The following is a 16,193-nucleotide window of genomic DNA, read 5'->3' on the forward strand; positions in this document are numbered from 1 at the left end:
AATGACTTATAGTCAGTATAGTTTTAGATGAAAACCATCGGGTTACGAATGAATTCCACCAGGTCAAAACTGACCCGCAAATGCAAAAGGTGTATGCTGATTCTGAATGCAATAGGAAGGTTAAGTGGCCTTTAACGTGTACTGTAAAAGGCATCTCAAATAAGCTGTGACATTTTAGTAACCATAGCGATTGTTTCCATGGTCAAGGCTTGCTTTGTCACATTGATGATGCCTGCACCAGTAATCCTTGCAAGATGGGAGCTCAATGCGACACAAACCCAGTCAATGGCAAGTTCAACTGTAACTGCCCATCAGGGTACAAGGGCAGCACCTGTGCAGAGGATATCGACGAATGTGTCATCGGTGAGAAAAACCTTAAAAAAAAATCTTAAAAGTCATGTGAATATTAAAAGTCATGGAAGATTTTATAATGAATATATATTTTTGTAGTTATGCTCTGCTGTAAAATATTTTCTTAGCTAGTGATTGCTCTTGTGTAGAGTAAAACTTGTTTGCAAGCCATAGTGATGTTTGATTTGTGAGCTAATCTTTTTTTGAGTCAGTTGAATGAAAATTTGAATATTCTAATGAATAATACACATTTTCATTCAACTGACTCAAAAAAAGATTATATAAGGTTCCATTTGTTAACGTTAGTTAACAACATAAATTAACATGAACAAATTATTTAATGCACTATTAACTAACAATGGATATCTGGTTGTACTTTTATTAACTAACATTAACAAAGATTAATAATAGCTTTAACAAATATATTGTTAAATGTTAGTTCATGATACCTAATGCGTTAACTAATGTTAACGAATGAAACATTATTGTAAAGTGTCAGTGAAAATTCTTTAGTGAAAAAGTATGGGAACCCTTTTCTCCCTCTGTCCCTGTTTCTCTCCCTTTCTTCCTGTCCTGCGTACTTAAGTTGCAGTGTATTGCTTGTGTACATTGCTGTTAAATTTCTTTAGTTTTAGGCCTTTTCAGACCTTCTTGCTGGAGGTTTCAGTAGCCATTTTCTTGACTCACTTCTCTTTCACTCTGTCTCTATCCATCAGGGCCAAACCCATGTGAGCACGGTGGCTCATGTAAGAACACAGAGGGCTCGTTCACCTGTAACTGCGCTCCGGGCTACACCGGCCCACGCTGTGAGCAGGACATCAATGAATGTGGCTCAAATCCCTGCCAAAATGACGCCACCTGTTTGGATCAGATAGGAGATTACACCTGCATCTGCATGCCAGGTTCTCACATATACACACATGCTCATACACTGAATAGACCACAGTAATCAACTGTATGATGACACTGATTTGGCTCCATGTCATCCCCATATTCATCTACTGACTGTGTGTGTGTTTCCCCCCATAGGCTTTGAAGGAGTGCACTGTGAGATTGACATTAATGAGTGTGCCAGCTTACCTTGTCTCAATAATGGTAAATGTCTGGATCAAGTCAGCCGATTTGTCTGCGAGTGTCCTCAAGGTGAGTGTTGTAATATTGACCCGTGCCGAAAGATTGATTCATCACTGCTGCAGTTTGCAGATCTTTTTCAATCAATGTATCTGTGTGCGTTCATTTCATCTTCAAGACAGAGTCAGACAACTGTCTGCAGATACTTTCTGCAGATATTCAACTGTCAGCAAATGTTGTCAGTTATTTATCTGCTGTTCAGTTTCATGATGATGCATGTGTGTGTATATGTATTGACCACAGGTTTCACTGGAGAAATGTGTCAGGTTGACATTGATGAGTGTGCCAGTACTCCGTGCCATAATGGGGCCAAGTGTCTTGACCGACCTAACGGATATGAGTGTGAATGTGCTGAAGGTACCGTTACAAGCTTGTTTATACAGCTGTTTTAAACTTTTCACCTTGTGGGGAAAACACAGATTAGAAGCACAAAAAACCCCAGTCATATTTTCACCAGTCAATATCAAGGTCTGAAAAAGTGTGGATAAATAAAATCTAAAAAGTCTTGGAAAAGTGTTCTGCAGTGAATATAGATTTTTCTGGTTATGCTCAGCTCTGAAATATTTAGTTAGCTAAAAGTTTGCTCTTTATGTTTGCAATGTGTATAAAATTATTTTAAAAATTCTTATCCAGTAAACACAAACCACTTGAAAATTCATCTAAATTCATTTGTCAAACTGTGGTCATAACATATATTTACTGCTCTGCATAATTAAAATGTATTATTAACATTGCTTGTAGGCTTAAGTTGTGCTCACATGCTTGACCTTCTTGAACAATTATCTAATTCCTTGTCTTTTATGCTGGTCTCTATAGGTTTCACTGGGCCTTTGTGTATGGAAAACATTAACGAGTGTGAACCCAAACGCTGTCACCATGGCGATTGCATAGATGGAATTGCTACCTTCTTCTGCATGTGTCACCCAGGTTACATGGGCCCCATCTGCAGTGAGCAGATACGGGAGTGCCTGAGTAACCCCTGCCAAAATGGAGGACACTGTGTTGACCTGGTCAACATGTACCAATGCAACTGCTTGCCGGGCACCTCAGGTGGGTCTCAAACATGATCTTTACCTTGCACAGGTTCTTCAAGGGACCATATTCTTCTCTTCATATCATTTTATTTTCTTTCCCTGAAGTCCTTTTATAATGTCAGTCAAGGTTTCTTGCAGCAAAAACAGTTGTAATTTACTTGCGTTTTCCACCCTTTTCCTGACCTTTAGAATTAAACAGGCTGTTTGCTACAGTACCTTTAAGATTTGTATATGTCAATCATCTCAGTTATTCATTAGGGTGGACCATCAATATCATTGACGATTTCTGAATGGCATGTTAATTTCAGTAAATGGTCTGAGTAGATTGGGCAGGGTTTTTTCATAAATAGTAAAGTATGTCTACAAAGTGCATCAAACACTTTAATTTTAAAAGAGCCCCTTTAAGAGACCTCCATAAGTCTTGCATCACTGTTTGGATTTGCTAGGACATTGATTCATGGCTCTCAGTTACACTGTCCCACAGCCAACAGAGCTCACTACAGCCCCCTGTTGGACTTTATACCTTACTATACACCCAAAAATACCCCTTAACATTAGTCACACTGACACACTTGTTGAGAGTTATTTCAGAGACGTCTGTGTAAATTGAACCAGGTTTTTCCACCTGCCTGCTTTTCCTTTGAGCATTTTGTCATTTGGTCTTTGTCTCCTCTACACAGGCGTGAACTGTGAGATTAACCATGATGATTGTTCCAGTAATCCCTGCCAGTACGGGACCTGTGAGGATGGAATCAATGACTACAAGTGTGTTTGCGAGCCTGGATACACAGGTTTGTTCATGCACCTGTACATAACAACACACATGCAGATGCACACAATATGGGAATGTGGGTCACTCCCATTTATTTACTAACATGTGTGCAAACTGTTCCTGTTGCTCAATTGGTAGAGCATGGCGCTAGTAATGGTAATGGGCTTGAATTCTAGGAAAGACACAAACTGATAAAATTTACACCCTAAATGCACTGCAAATTGCTTTTGATGACAACATCTGTCAAATGTGTCAATTTAACTGCTATTCTGGTCTAGCATTTAGTACATGTGCTCTGACACATTGAACTGAGATGTGAGTTTGAATCCAGTTCCTGTAATTTCTTGATCAGGTTCCCTCTCTCTCTCTTAAAAAGTGTTGAGAAAAAAAAAAAAAAAAAAAAAAACTTCAGTTATATTAATGCATTCCCTTACAAAAAATAATTGCAGTACAAATGTGGTAATTTGGACACTGTATTATTGCAGTACCAGAGACTATTTAGCAGAGACAGAGCACTTCTATTTAAATAAATAGGAGAAATTGGAAAACCTAACAGCCAATGGATGTTGAAAAGGAAGTCCCACCTCACAGGTAAAAGAGTCAATCAGCTTTTGGATAGAGAGATCACCTGTCAATCAATGTATGTTTTTAGCCAATCCTCCCTGAAAAATAGCCTTGTTTAGTGTGATCCAAGCAAAAGAAGCACAATTAATGATACCGCTGTTGTCAGATTATACTGCTGATTTGATATATTGTCTTGATCGTAATATTGACCAACCGTCTTGGAGATTTCAGTCTTTCCCCATTGAAGTAGGTAGGAGCTGCACTTTCAAAGATGGTCACCAAGTGGACTGACTTTCTGTGAAAAAAGGACTTTGAAAACTGCAGTAGTACTGCATCAAAATTACCACACTTGTACTGCAGTAAAGAAAATTACAATAATACGTTGTCCAAATTACCACACTTGTACTGCAGTATAGAAAATTGCAATTGTTTTTGTAAGGGTTGGTTTTCTAAAGCGTCTTATAATTTTGTCGAATTAGTCATAGATCATAATTGTTAATCTGTCTCTTTCTTTATCTTTCTCTTCTCTGGCTCAGGGGAGCGATGTACTGAGGAAATAAACGAGTGCAGTTCAAGCCCATGTCGGAGTGGAGGGACTTGTGTGGATAAACTGAACGGGTTTCAGTGTTTGTGTCCGGCTGGGACTCACGGTCCTTTGTGTCACTCAGGTGCAGACCGCTGCAGCCCCGAGCCCTGCCAGAATGGAAAATGTGTCGAGCAGCAGGACGGGTAGGAACAGCCTTTATCCATCATTGATGTCATTCCTCCATCTGCTTTTCTTCTGCCTTTAGTAAACACCCCATGAAATCAAATTGGAGTAGTGTGGCATTAGTCTATGTATGTTTGCTTTTGTGTACTCCTAAAGAATTATATTATAACAGATATACACAATTAAAATGTGTAGTCTATCTCTTCCAAAACTGAGTAAAATATTGATGACTCATCTTGAACTCAGTCATTTGTCCCTCCCCCAATACAAGTTTCTTCTGACTAGTAAATATCATGTAGCAGTTCATGTTCATGACTGTGACTATTGCTGTAAATGCTACTGGCTTTAAAAAAAACAAACAAAACAAAAAAAATATATAGAGTCATTGATATGACCAGCCCCAACATCCTATTTCAACAGGCAACTCAGCCCAACACAGGAATTCATCAACGCAGGAAAGAAACTGCACTCTTCTAGTGATTTCACAGGGTCTTTAATAAGTAAAGAGATGATTATGCATTTTGCTGAGCGCTTAAGTTCGTGTGTATTTGTAGGTACCACTGTGCATGTAAACCTGGCTGGGAGGGTAAGAATTGTGAACGAGAGAAGAATGAGTGTCAGTCCAACCCCTGCCAGAACGGTGGAATTTGTCATGACCTTTTCAACAACTACAAATGCGTGTGTGCCCATGGATTTTCAGGTAAAGGCTTGTGAGCTTTTATTTTTCACACAAATCTATAAGCCTTTGTAAGTAGTTGTTTAGAATAACAGTGAAGTTTATCTCAGTATCCAACTCCCTCTTTTTGCCCTTTTTTTTCTCTTCAAGGTTCCAACTGTGAGATCAACATTAATGAATGTGAGTCAAGCCCTTGTATGAATCAAGGAACCTGTGTAGATGGAGTCAACAGCTACACCTGCCACTGCACCCTACCTTACACAGGTGACACATCCACATGCCATAATTGCCCCTCGGGGGTCAGTAAAGTATCTTAAACATAGTCCATACTGCATGCTTGACTGACAGTACTGCTGTGATCTCGCACACTCAGGGAGACATTGCGAGAAGAAGTTGATGCCCTGTGCATCTCAGCCCTGCCAGAGAGGAGGGGTGTGTCAGCCATCCCTGGATTACACCACCTACATCTGCAGGTGCCTTCGTGGATGGGAAGGTAAGTGTTTTGAGTCTGTGTGTTCATGCTTTTGATTATTTTTATTTAAGAATATCTTTGATATGGTTAAAGGGATAGTTCACCCAGAATTGAAAATTCTGTTCCAAACTTTCTTCCATGCAACACAAAAGAAGATTTTTGCCAGAATGACAGCCTCAGCTACCATTCAGTTTCATTGTATGTAAAAAGATGCAATGAAAAGGTGACCGAAGCTGTCAGTCCCTAAAATTCTTCCTTACATCTCCTTTTTTGTTCCACAGAAGAAAGAAAGTCAGAGTGGTTTGGAACAAAATGATATAACATTTTTCATTTTATATTTATAGGTGAACTATCCATTTAAAGTAGGGTAAATTCCAGAATATAATTCAAATTTTTTTCATCATCTGAAAGGTCTGTCGATTTATACACCGATCAGCCACATTATTAAAACCACCTGCTTAATATTGTGTAGGTCCCCCTCGTGCTGCCAAAACAGCGCCAACCCGCATCTCAGAATAGCATTCTGAGATTATGTTCTTCTCACCACAATTGTACAGAGCATTTATCTGAGTTACCGTAGATTTTGTCAGTTCAAACCAGTCTGGCCATTCTCTGTTGACTTCTCTCATCAACAAGGCATTTCCATCCACAGAACTGCCGTTCATTGGATGTTTTTTGTTTTTGACTGTTGTGCGTGAAAATCCCAGGAGATCAGCAGTTACAGAAATACTCAAACCTGCCCATCTGGCACCAACAATCATGGCACTGTCCAAATCACTGAGATCAAATTTTTTTCCACATTCTGATTGTTGATGTGACATTAACTGATGCTTCTGACCCGTATCTGTATGAATTTATGCACTGCTGCCACACGATTGGCTGATTAGATAATCGCATGTATGATTGTTGGTGCCAGACGGGCTGGTTTGAGTATTTCTGTAACTGCTGATCTCCTGGGATTTTCACGCACAACAGTCAAAAACAAAAAACATCCAGTGAGCGGCAGTTCTGCAGACAGAATTGCCTTGTTGATGAGAGAAGTCAACAAAGAATGGCCAGACTGGTTCAAACTGACAAAGTCTACTGTAACTCAGATAACCACTCTGTACAATTGTGGTGAGAAGTATAGTATCTCTGAATGCCATTCTGAGATGCGGGTTGGCTCTGTTTTGGTGGCACGAGGGGGACCTACACAATATTAGGCAGGTGGTTTTAATGTTGTGGCTGATCGGTGTAGTCCGAAGTGGCTTTTTTACATTATTTATATGTAATTGATGTCGACCGGTAATCGACCGACACCAAAACACATGCTTACAAACAAACAGATGAAAACTGTCAGTAAATATTTCCCCCCCATTAAACTGATCAACATTTTGACACATTTACGTTTGGCTTTATATTTTTACAGAGGCTGTGCTTAAATTACTGTCATATTAATGTTAAATATTTTAAATAGATTTATTAATTCAAATATTATTTAAAAAAGAGGATATCTGTAGCAGATACAAAGTTTCATTTCACCTCAGGCTGCACGTGCTTCTTCCCTCTCTCACTCATGGCACGTGCAGGCAAATATCCTCTCGCTAGACAAGCAAACTCAGCAAAGTAGTTATAGAAATCACTTCTGTGGTTGTGCGGGAATCGTTTGAAAGTCCCTATGTATATTTTCACATTTGAATATATGCTTGCTTGTACGTTATATTCCGCTGTGCAGGCTTTTTCAAGCGCAGGATAGCCGCCTCAGGTGAGTCAAGTCCTGTCTTTCACCGGACCATGTCGATGTGATAACTTTGCTCAACAAAACATTTATGCTTTTGAGTAAGTAGCCTAGAAAATGACAGTTTTAGGCTAGGTAACCTGTTTTTTAAATCTGCTGACTAAAAAGGTTATTTTCAACGGGTTAAACTGTCTTTTATTTTGTGTGCACGTCATGTTTAGAATACATCAGGTTTATTATATCTATCCTATAGCTACTTTTTTTTACATTGTAACTGTTATTGGTTAACGTTCTTTACTGAATAGCTGTCATATTATATCAATGGCTAATGCACGACAACACGTCCTGACTGTTTTAATATGTTAAGTAACTGTTACTTGGTGAATTCCGTTTAGAAAAGGCTGGGTTGCTCTATTGTTCCTGCACTATTCATTCAATTGTTTTCAATAAATATGCCTGTTAAACATTCACTAATTCAGTGAATTCATATCATGTTCTATATTTAATGTACAATGATCATAATGCAAGGCGAGCACTTCGCAGATAAATTCTCCTTTTTAGTGGAATTTGGAATAAACTAAGTACTTTAAATGGGGCGCATATACACATTTTTTATTTAATTTTTTACCTTTCTGAAGGTTGGTTTCTTTTTAGACTAGTCGACAAATCGACTTCAAAATTTTCTTTCAAACGTCAGTGAAATTAGTCGTTCCGCACATCCCTAATGAAAGCATCAATCATAGAGACGGTAGCTGCATTTTAAAGTAGCCTATTCAGAGTATTTGCCTTTTATCATAACATTATTTTTCAGATAAATTCTAGACCGCTGTCAAACGCAGCTCCTCACATGTCCACCAAATGACGTTTTATAACACTCATAGGAAAAAACATTCAGTAAGTGTGTAGCGATGAGTGTCGCAGATATCAGAAATATTCACAGATAGACAGTCGGTAACGTTAATAAATGAATAGAATACAACAGGCATATTGTTTTACTCACTGACTAAAATCTGTTTATTTGTATACAGCATAGAGCTACATAAACAGATGTTGCTTTTTTTTTTTTTTTTCTTTCCATGAAACATAAAGAGAATATGAAAATCTGTTATACATGATTACTTAAAGCAGGTGCTCCCTATTAAAACAAGCCCAAAACACAGTGATACGATGCATAAATCCTGAGGTTATCTTCACGGAGTGTGTTTTGACATTTTGAGCGATTGAAGGGAACTCAAGCGGCTGCTTTTAGGGTCCTAGTACCTGCCGCACTCAACCTCTGTCAGTGCAACTTATACAGAGATGTGACTTACCTGTGGTTTTTCCTCTCAACAATGCCATTTTGAACAGGTGCTACTTTATCACGGGCTATTTTAAATACAGTACCTTTTAGTTGCTGACTTGTAATGCCTAAGTAGATTGAATCTGTCGAAGTCTAGGAACAATCCACAACATCTCAATGGTATTTGTGTAATGTTTGTGTGTAGGAGCCCAGTGCACAGAGGATGTAGACGAGTGTCGGAAGAACCCGTGTCAGAATGGAGCTCAGTGTGTGAACACCATGGGCAGCTATCGTTGCGAGTGTCAGCCTGGATACAGTGGAGTCAACTGCCAGACCAACATTGATGACTGCAGCTCTAGTATGTGTCTTTCCCATAGTCATCTTGTGGATGTATGACCAACACTGCACATCCTTATGTTAATACTCTCTTTTTGAAGCTGGGGTTGGTGTAGCCTAGTGGTCAAAGATCTGGTCAGGTACGACCTCAATAGGGTTGATCTACAAACCATTGACTTTTAGTAAGACATTAGTATTACAAGTAACCAAAAGTGAGAATTCTGTCATCATTAATTTTTTTCCAAACCTGTATGACTTCCTTTCTTCCATGGAACAGAAAAGGATATGTTAGCCTCAGTCACCATTCACTTTCATTGCATGGAATAAAGATTAATCATTTTTGGGTAACTATCCCTGTAACACCTTGTGACTCCAGAGGATCAGCCCTTTGAATAAGTATACTGCAAATCCCTCAGAGCATCAGCAAATGTATTAATTAGAATTAAGGTGGTATTTTTCACACATTTCAAGCCTAATCTCACTGTTTTCTTTCCCTCTCCAGATCCGTGTCGCAACGGTGGTACGTGTGTGGATGAAGTAGGCCGGTTCTTGTGCGAATGCAGAGCAGGATTTTTTGGAGATCGCTGCGAGGAGGAGGTGGACGAGTGCGCTAGCACCCCCTGCTGGAATGAAGGCCGCTGCACGGACTATGTGAACAGCTACACATGCGAGTGCCCGCCTGGCTTTGATGGCATCAACTGTGAACGTGATATCCCAGATTGCACTGAGACGTATGTTTATTATATAAAATATATATTGTAAAATAATGTTTTTATTTTTGGACACTCTTTTTATGAGATTATAAATCATACGCACAGAGAAACTCACTTTTGAAATATGCTGAATTTTCTTATACAAATATGTTTTTGTAATTGTACCAAATCAATATTTATTTAATTATTTATTTTCTGTTAATTTCCTTGAATTCTAAATTCTATTTTTAATTCAACACAGCTCCTGTCTCAACAATGGAACATGTGTGGATGGAATTAACCATTTCTCCTGCCGCTGTCGACAAGGTTTTTCGGGCCAGTTTTGCCAGTTTGAACTGAATGAGTGTGACTCTCAGCCCTGTAAAAATGGCGGCACCTGCATAGATGGCCTGGGGACCTTCCATTGCACCTGCCCACTGATATACAATGGAAAAACCTGTGAGGTACAAAAAAAAGAAAAAACATTTTGTCCATTCTTGGAACGTAAACAACACTGCTGATGTTACACAACTTTTTTTATTTTGACTCCCTAATATTATTACTCTATTATTACTAAATATTTACTCAGTTACTCAATCACAGATGTTGATCCAAGGTATTCTTTAGAACTATAAAAATACATACTAGCCACTCAGTTCTATGTTATTTGCCATAAGATGGGTAGTTTTTTGTGCACATGTTTATTTGGAAAGTGGGAATAAACTATAGAAGGGGAAACTTCTATAGTGGTGAATAGAAGATCATAGGAAAATATGATTGTTTTTGTGTTCCCATTTGCTCCAACTGCAATAGAATAAATCCACTATTATGTTTCCATGATATTCCAAAAGAGGAATATCCTTCATTAAAAAAAATTCAGTGGCTGCCAGAGTGAAATTTTGAACAAACAGCTTATTTTTAAGAACGACTAACAAGTACTTAACTACTGTAATAAGGAACCATCCATGGTCTCTCCTGTGATTAGGGCATTACAGACATTTTCACTAGAGAAGCACAGTCCCAAATTAGTAAAGTGGTTTACTAATAAATATTATAACTAGCCCTATAGAAATAAGTTAATTTAGTTTGATTTTCCACAGTACTTTGAAGTACAAAAAAAACTGTTAAATTCTGAAGTTTCTAGATGCTCAGATGATCAGAAATTAATCATATCAAATTCAAACCTGCAATGCAACTACATCCTAAAAATGAATTAATTGCAATTATGTAAAAAAATAACAAATAAATATTGCATCACGGATGTGGATGACTGTGTACCTCAGCCACCACCGAAGACCATTTTTGTCCCAGGAAAAACCCTGGATTACGGCACTCTTAAGAGAGAACGATGCCAAATGTACTGTTATATAATAACGTAATATAACACAAACTGTATTGATTGCAAGTATTTCAGTTGGTGTTCTGTTGTTTGACCAATTGTTTCACTCTACAGTCAATGGTGAACGTGTGCATTCAGATTAAGTGTCTAAATGGAGGTACGTGTATCCAGAAGGAGATGGACTGGAGATGCAGCTGTCAACATGGCTGGACAGGCCTGTACTGCGACATCCCCAACATGTCCTGCCAGGCTATTGCCATTAGCAAGGGTGAGATATCAGACACTCAACTGTCTCTCAAACTCACTTATCTCACTTTAACTGTTTTTAAATGCAGGAATGATAGATTTCAGTGATGTTTCGTTGAATCTTTGAGATATGATCAGTTTCAGTATGTATGTGTATGTGACTGTAACACAGTCCCATGGTGATGGGGGGAGAAGGAAGCGGTAGCTGGTTTAACAGTCCACGTAAGTTTTATTTTGGATGCTTTTCAGTCAAGTCTTTTCAGCCAAAACATAAACAAACTGCTGCGTTTCAGCTAAACGGGGAACACACAGACAGGATCAGGTCTCTCTCCCCTCTGGGCTTCTCATCTCCATTTTTATCTCCCCAACGCCACTCACTGAAACACAGAACAGCTGTTAGGGAAATTATACACGGGTGCGAGTCCTTCCCATTCATTCCTCCTGGACTCGCTCTCCATTCACAAACCAGCGCTCGGCCACGCCCCCATCACCACAGTGTAATTCTTATGTGTTTAAAGTATTAATGCTATTTTGTGGGCCTTCTTGTTCTCTAGGTGTGACGGTGGACATGGTGTGTGAGCATGCAGGGCGGTGTGTGGATAAAGACCACACACACCAGTGTCGTTGTCAGAGAGGTTACATGGGCAGTTACTGTGAGGAGGAGGTGGACGAGTGTCTGTCCAACCCTTGCAGAAATGGAGGGACCTGCATGGATTACCAGGGAGGATATGACTGTCAGGTATAACCATCCTGTCTTACTAAAATATATCACACAAAGATCTTGATAACAGTAATTCATTTCAACCAGACTGAACTTTTCCTTCCACTCTCAGAAGACATTTTAAAGACCATATCTAATTTCTAAACCCATCTCTCCCTCTCTCACTCAGTGTAAAGCTGGTTACCAGGGTGTGAATTGTGAATATGATGTTAATGAGTGCCAATCAAATCCTTGTCGCCATGGAGGTACCTGTATTGACCTGATTAACCGGTTCTCCTGCGCCTGCCCTCCTGGCACCAAAGGTATGACCATGTGTGTATTTTTGTTAAAGGTGCTCAAAGTAATTTTTTCCACTTATAAAAAGTTTTAGACTTAAAGAAATGAATAGTACTTTTGAGAGATGTTTAGAATGTTGTATACTCACATGAGAAGAAGATTTCAGTCACATCAGTGGCCTGTTCATCCTATCAAAGGGTGCTCCACCCTCATAGTGGCTACCATGTTAAGATCACATGACCAGCTAAACTCTATTCACTTTATATCAGTAACCCGCCTATTATCGGACACTTTTGGTTGTTTAATAATGGAAGAAAAAATATGCGCTTTAAAAAGTGTATTTCTACAATTGCACCACTAACCGAAATCCTTTGCTTCTGTGTAATGCTGCATCCACTACAATTTGTGTCAGTATGAAGTGAAAGACCACTCTTGTATTGGCGAATGAATCAAGCAAAAATAACTTGATATCCCCTGACCCTCTCTCTTCTCTGTTCTAGGTTTGCAGTGTGAAGTGGATGTGGATGAATGTGCCCCAGAGTTCAGCCCACGTTGTCTGAACGGTGGGCATTGTGTGGATGGTGTGGGGCGGTACACCTGCTCCTGCCCGCCTGGTTTCGCTGGAGAACATTGTGAGGGCGATGTGAATGAATGTCTGTCTGGACCCTGCCACCCGCCCGGCACCATCGACTGCGTGCCACTCGACAATGACTATCAGTGCCGCTGTCGTCTTGGTTACACTGGTGAGGTTTTGTTTTAGTGTCACAGTCCTTTCAGTTTCTTAGGTGATTTTTGTGGGAACATTTTACAATTGGTAAAAAACAGTTGTTTAAAAAAATACTTTTTCTATATACTTTATTCTATATAAGAAATATTGATTGAGATTATTAAAATTTTACCTGCTCTCCGTCCTCCCTGCAGGTCGACGCTGTGAGTCAATGGTGGATCTGTGCCAATCTAAGCCATGCCACCACAATGGCAGATGTGACATGAACATGAGTTCAGTACATGGATACAGCTGCACCTGCCAGCCCGTAAGTGCAGTGTCTTTGTGTGTGTGTGTGTGTGTGTGTGTGTGTGTGTGTGTGTGTGCACATACATGTGCATGGTATTTAATATTCAAGTATTTTAGGGTGAATTTCACAGAAACTCCAAAATGTATCATTTATCACCCGTAAAAATGACATATTTCAAAGAAAATGAAGCCTAGTTTTAGGACTTTTAGGACTTTTTGCATTGAGATTATGTTCATGACATTGAAAATTCTCAGATACCTACTATAAGGCAAAATGCTCACTATGTAAAAATGATCAAAAATAGGCCTAATTTTCTTTATGCAAGATATAGTTTATTTTCTTTTTTGTTTTTTATTATATCTGACCTGGATATTTTTTGTGAGATTTATCCTTTAAGTCCATTACCTTGTCTTCTCCCAATCTTTGTGTATTAACTTTCTATAAATACACAAAGCTTCTATCTAATATTCACTAATAATTCGTTGAGAGGTGGGAGAGAATATTTAAGTGACTGTGTTGTGTGTCTCTTACTGTGCTTTCTGATCTCTCTCTTCTTTAATGGCTGCATGTGACTCTGCTTTGCATTAAGTTGTTTTCTTTTCACAAGACTACTTGTTTTCTTTCTATTCTCATGCTTACAATAAAGACAGAGGCTGCATATATCAGGTATGAAATAAATAAAAAAACCACTGATCTTCTCTCTTAGCTCATCTTATATTCTCTCTTTTCACTCACTGTTGCTACATGACTAGTGCCTAGCCATTTGGTTGTAAAATAGCACCTTGCTGAATCAGTTGCCGTGGCACTGTTTATTTTTGGCATCTCACGATTGATTCCTCTGTGCGACTCTTTCAGGGTTTCACTGGCTTCAACTGTGGTGACTTTGAGATGTACACCTGTGCAAGCTTGCGTTGCCAGAATGGCGGGCAATGTGTGAACATGCTGGGTCGCCCAGAGTGCCGGTGTCAAGATGGCTTTACTGGCCAGCACTGCGAGATCATCCAAAAACACTGCATGTGTCAAAACGGAGGCAGCTGTATCCCAGATCCACACGATTCCAACAGGTTCAGTTGCCGCTGTCCACCCGGCTACAACGGGCTGAACTGTCAAAATAAATCGAGAATTCCCAAGCCTGTTCCCACCTGCCCATATGTGGAATGTGAGCAGAGGGCAGGGGACAAAGTTTGTGACCCACAGTGTAAGAACGCGGAGTGTGAGTGGGATGGGGGCGACTGTAGTCTACACTGGAATAAGCCCTGGAAGAACTGCACAGCCTCTGTGCGCTGCTGGGACTTATTCCATAATGGACACTGTGACCCAGAGTGTGACAACGCTGGCTGCCTCTTCGACAGCTTTGAATGCCAGAAAGGTTCATCTTCGGTCCCGAGCACTTGCAAGTACGTGTCCCATTATATCTCACATACTCCAGAAGAGCACTGCTCTTCTTTGGATAAAATGGACAGATAATACATGAATAACTTATTTACCCAGAGAGATTTGCATGTAAGGCCTGTTTCACACATTCTACGTGACATCCATATCCCGCAGTAAGGTTAATTGCAACAGCCATTGCTACTGATGTTGTGCTTTCACACTTACAGTGTTTCTGCTGTATAACAAGAGTTGTCTGTACCAAAAGTAAAGTGATTTCTGGGTTGCTACATGGAGTATTTCCTTTAATGACCATAAATTGTAAGCCATTAAGAATTACCACTTCAGTGTAATTTTCTAGTTTTTCTAATTTAACCAAAAGTAGTTAACTTACACATAACAGAATCCAGATCCCAAAGTGTACCTGTAAACGACTTAATCGTCTAGATTCAGTCAGATTTACTGAATAGAAAATTGTTTTTTGAATGTCTGTCACTGTGTATGTGACTTTTCAAAGACGTCTATTAATTTATGTTACTTCATAAAGCCCATTTTGCAAAAAAAAATTAATACATAGGTTTATAGTGCATTTTCAGCATGTTCTCTGCAGATTTCAGCTTGTTTTGTGCAGCAAAATGGGTTCAACATCAAAACTCTACTTTCCATGCCGTTTCTGGGATGCAGCGCCATGCTGCTCATGTGTCATTTAAATGTGTAAAACAAGCCTAACTCTCGTTCTCTCCCTCTCTTTCCATTCTGTTTCTCTCTACACCCTCATTTAATCTCAGATACGACAGGTACTGTGCAGATCATTACGCCAATGGTCATTGTAACCAGGGCTGTAATACAGAAGCATGTGGCTGGGATGGTCTAGATTGTGATACAGACACTTCTCCCAAGCTGGCTGATGGCACGCTGGTGATCGTGGTGTTGCTGCAGCCCAAGGAGCTGCTGGGTGACCTGAAGGGTTTCCTGCGCTCTTTGGGGACACTGCTGCACACCAACCTGCGACTGAAGCTGGACGAGCAGCAGAGGCCTATGGTGTACCCATACTATGGAATCGAGCAGGGTGACATACAAGATGGGGCTGCTACTATGAAGCAGCGTGGAAAACGAGAGCTGGAGAAGGAAGTTATTGGGTACGTCCCTCACGCATATTTAAACATTGCTAAACGTTTGTGAACACTGAAAAAATATATTTTTTTTTATCTGTATTTTTGTATTGGTTTCCAGTTAAAGTATCTAAACATCCTAAAAACAAGTGTTTGTTTTTAAATTAGAATGGTTTTGGATGTCTCTGTGCTTTAGATCGAAGGTTTACCTGGAGATCGACAATCGGCAGTGTTCTCTGCACTCAGAAGAATGTATCTCCAGTGCAGACCAGGCGGCGGCCTTCATAGCGGCTGAGTACCTGAAATCTGAATTGCCATACCCTGTCTACTCTGTAAGCAGTAAGTAAACTTCCAAAACACATTCTATGGTCATAGCTAA

The 16,193-nt window shown here is 39.6% G+C and overlaps 1 pseudogene; it reads left to right on the plus strand.

The window, feature by feature from the left end:
* LOC127415233 (neurogenic locus notch homolog protein 2-like) overlaps window positions 1-16,193 on the plus strand; it is an 83,569-nt pseudogene that overhangs the window by 60,620 nt on the left and 6,756 nt on the right.

Source organism: Myxocyprinus asiaticus, chromosome 24 (assembly GCF_019703515.2).
Source record: "Myxocyprinus asiaticus isolate MX2 ecotype Aquarium Trade chromosome 24, UBuf_Myxa_2, whole genome shotgun sequence".
In the NCBI taxonomy this organism is placed as follows: domain Eukaryota; kingdom Metazoa; phylum Chordata; class Actinopteri; order Cypriniformes; family Catostomidae; genus Myxocyprinus; species Myxocyprinus asiaticus.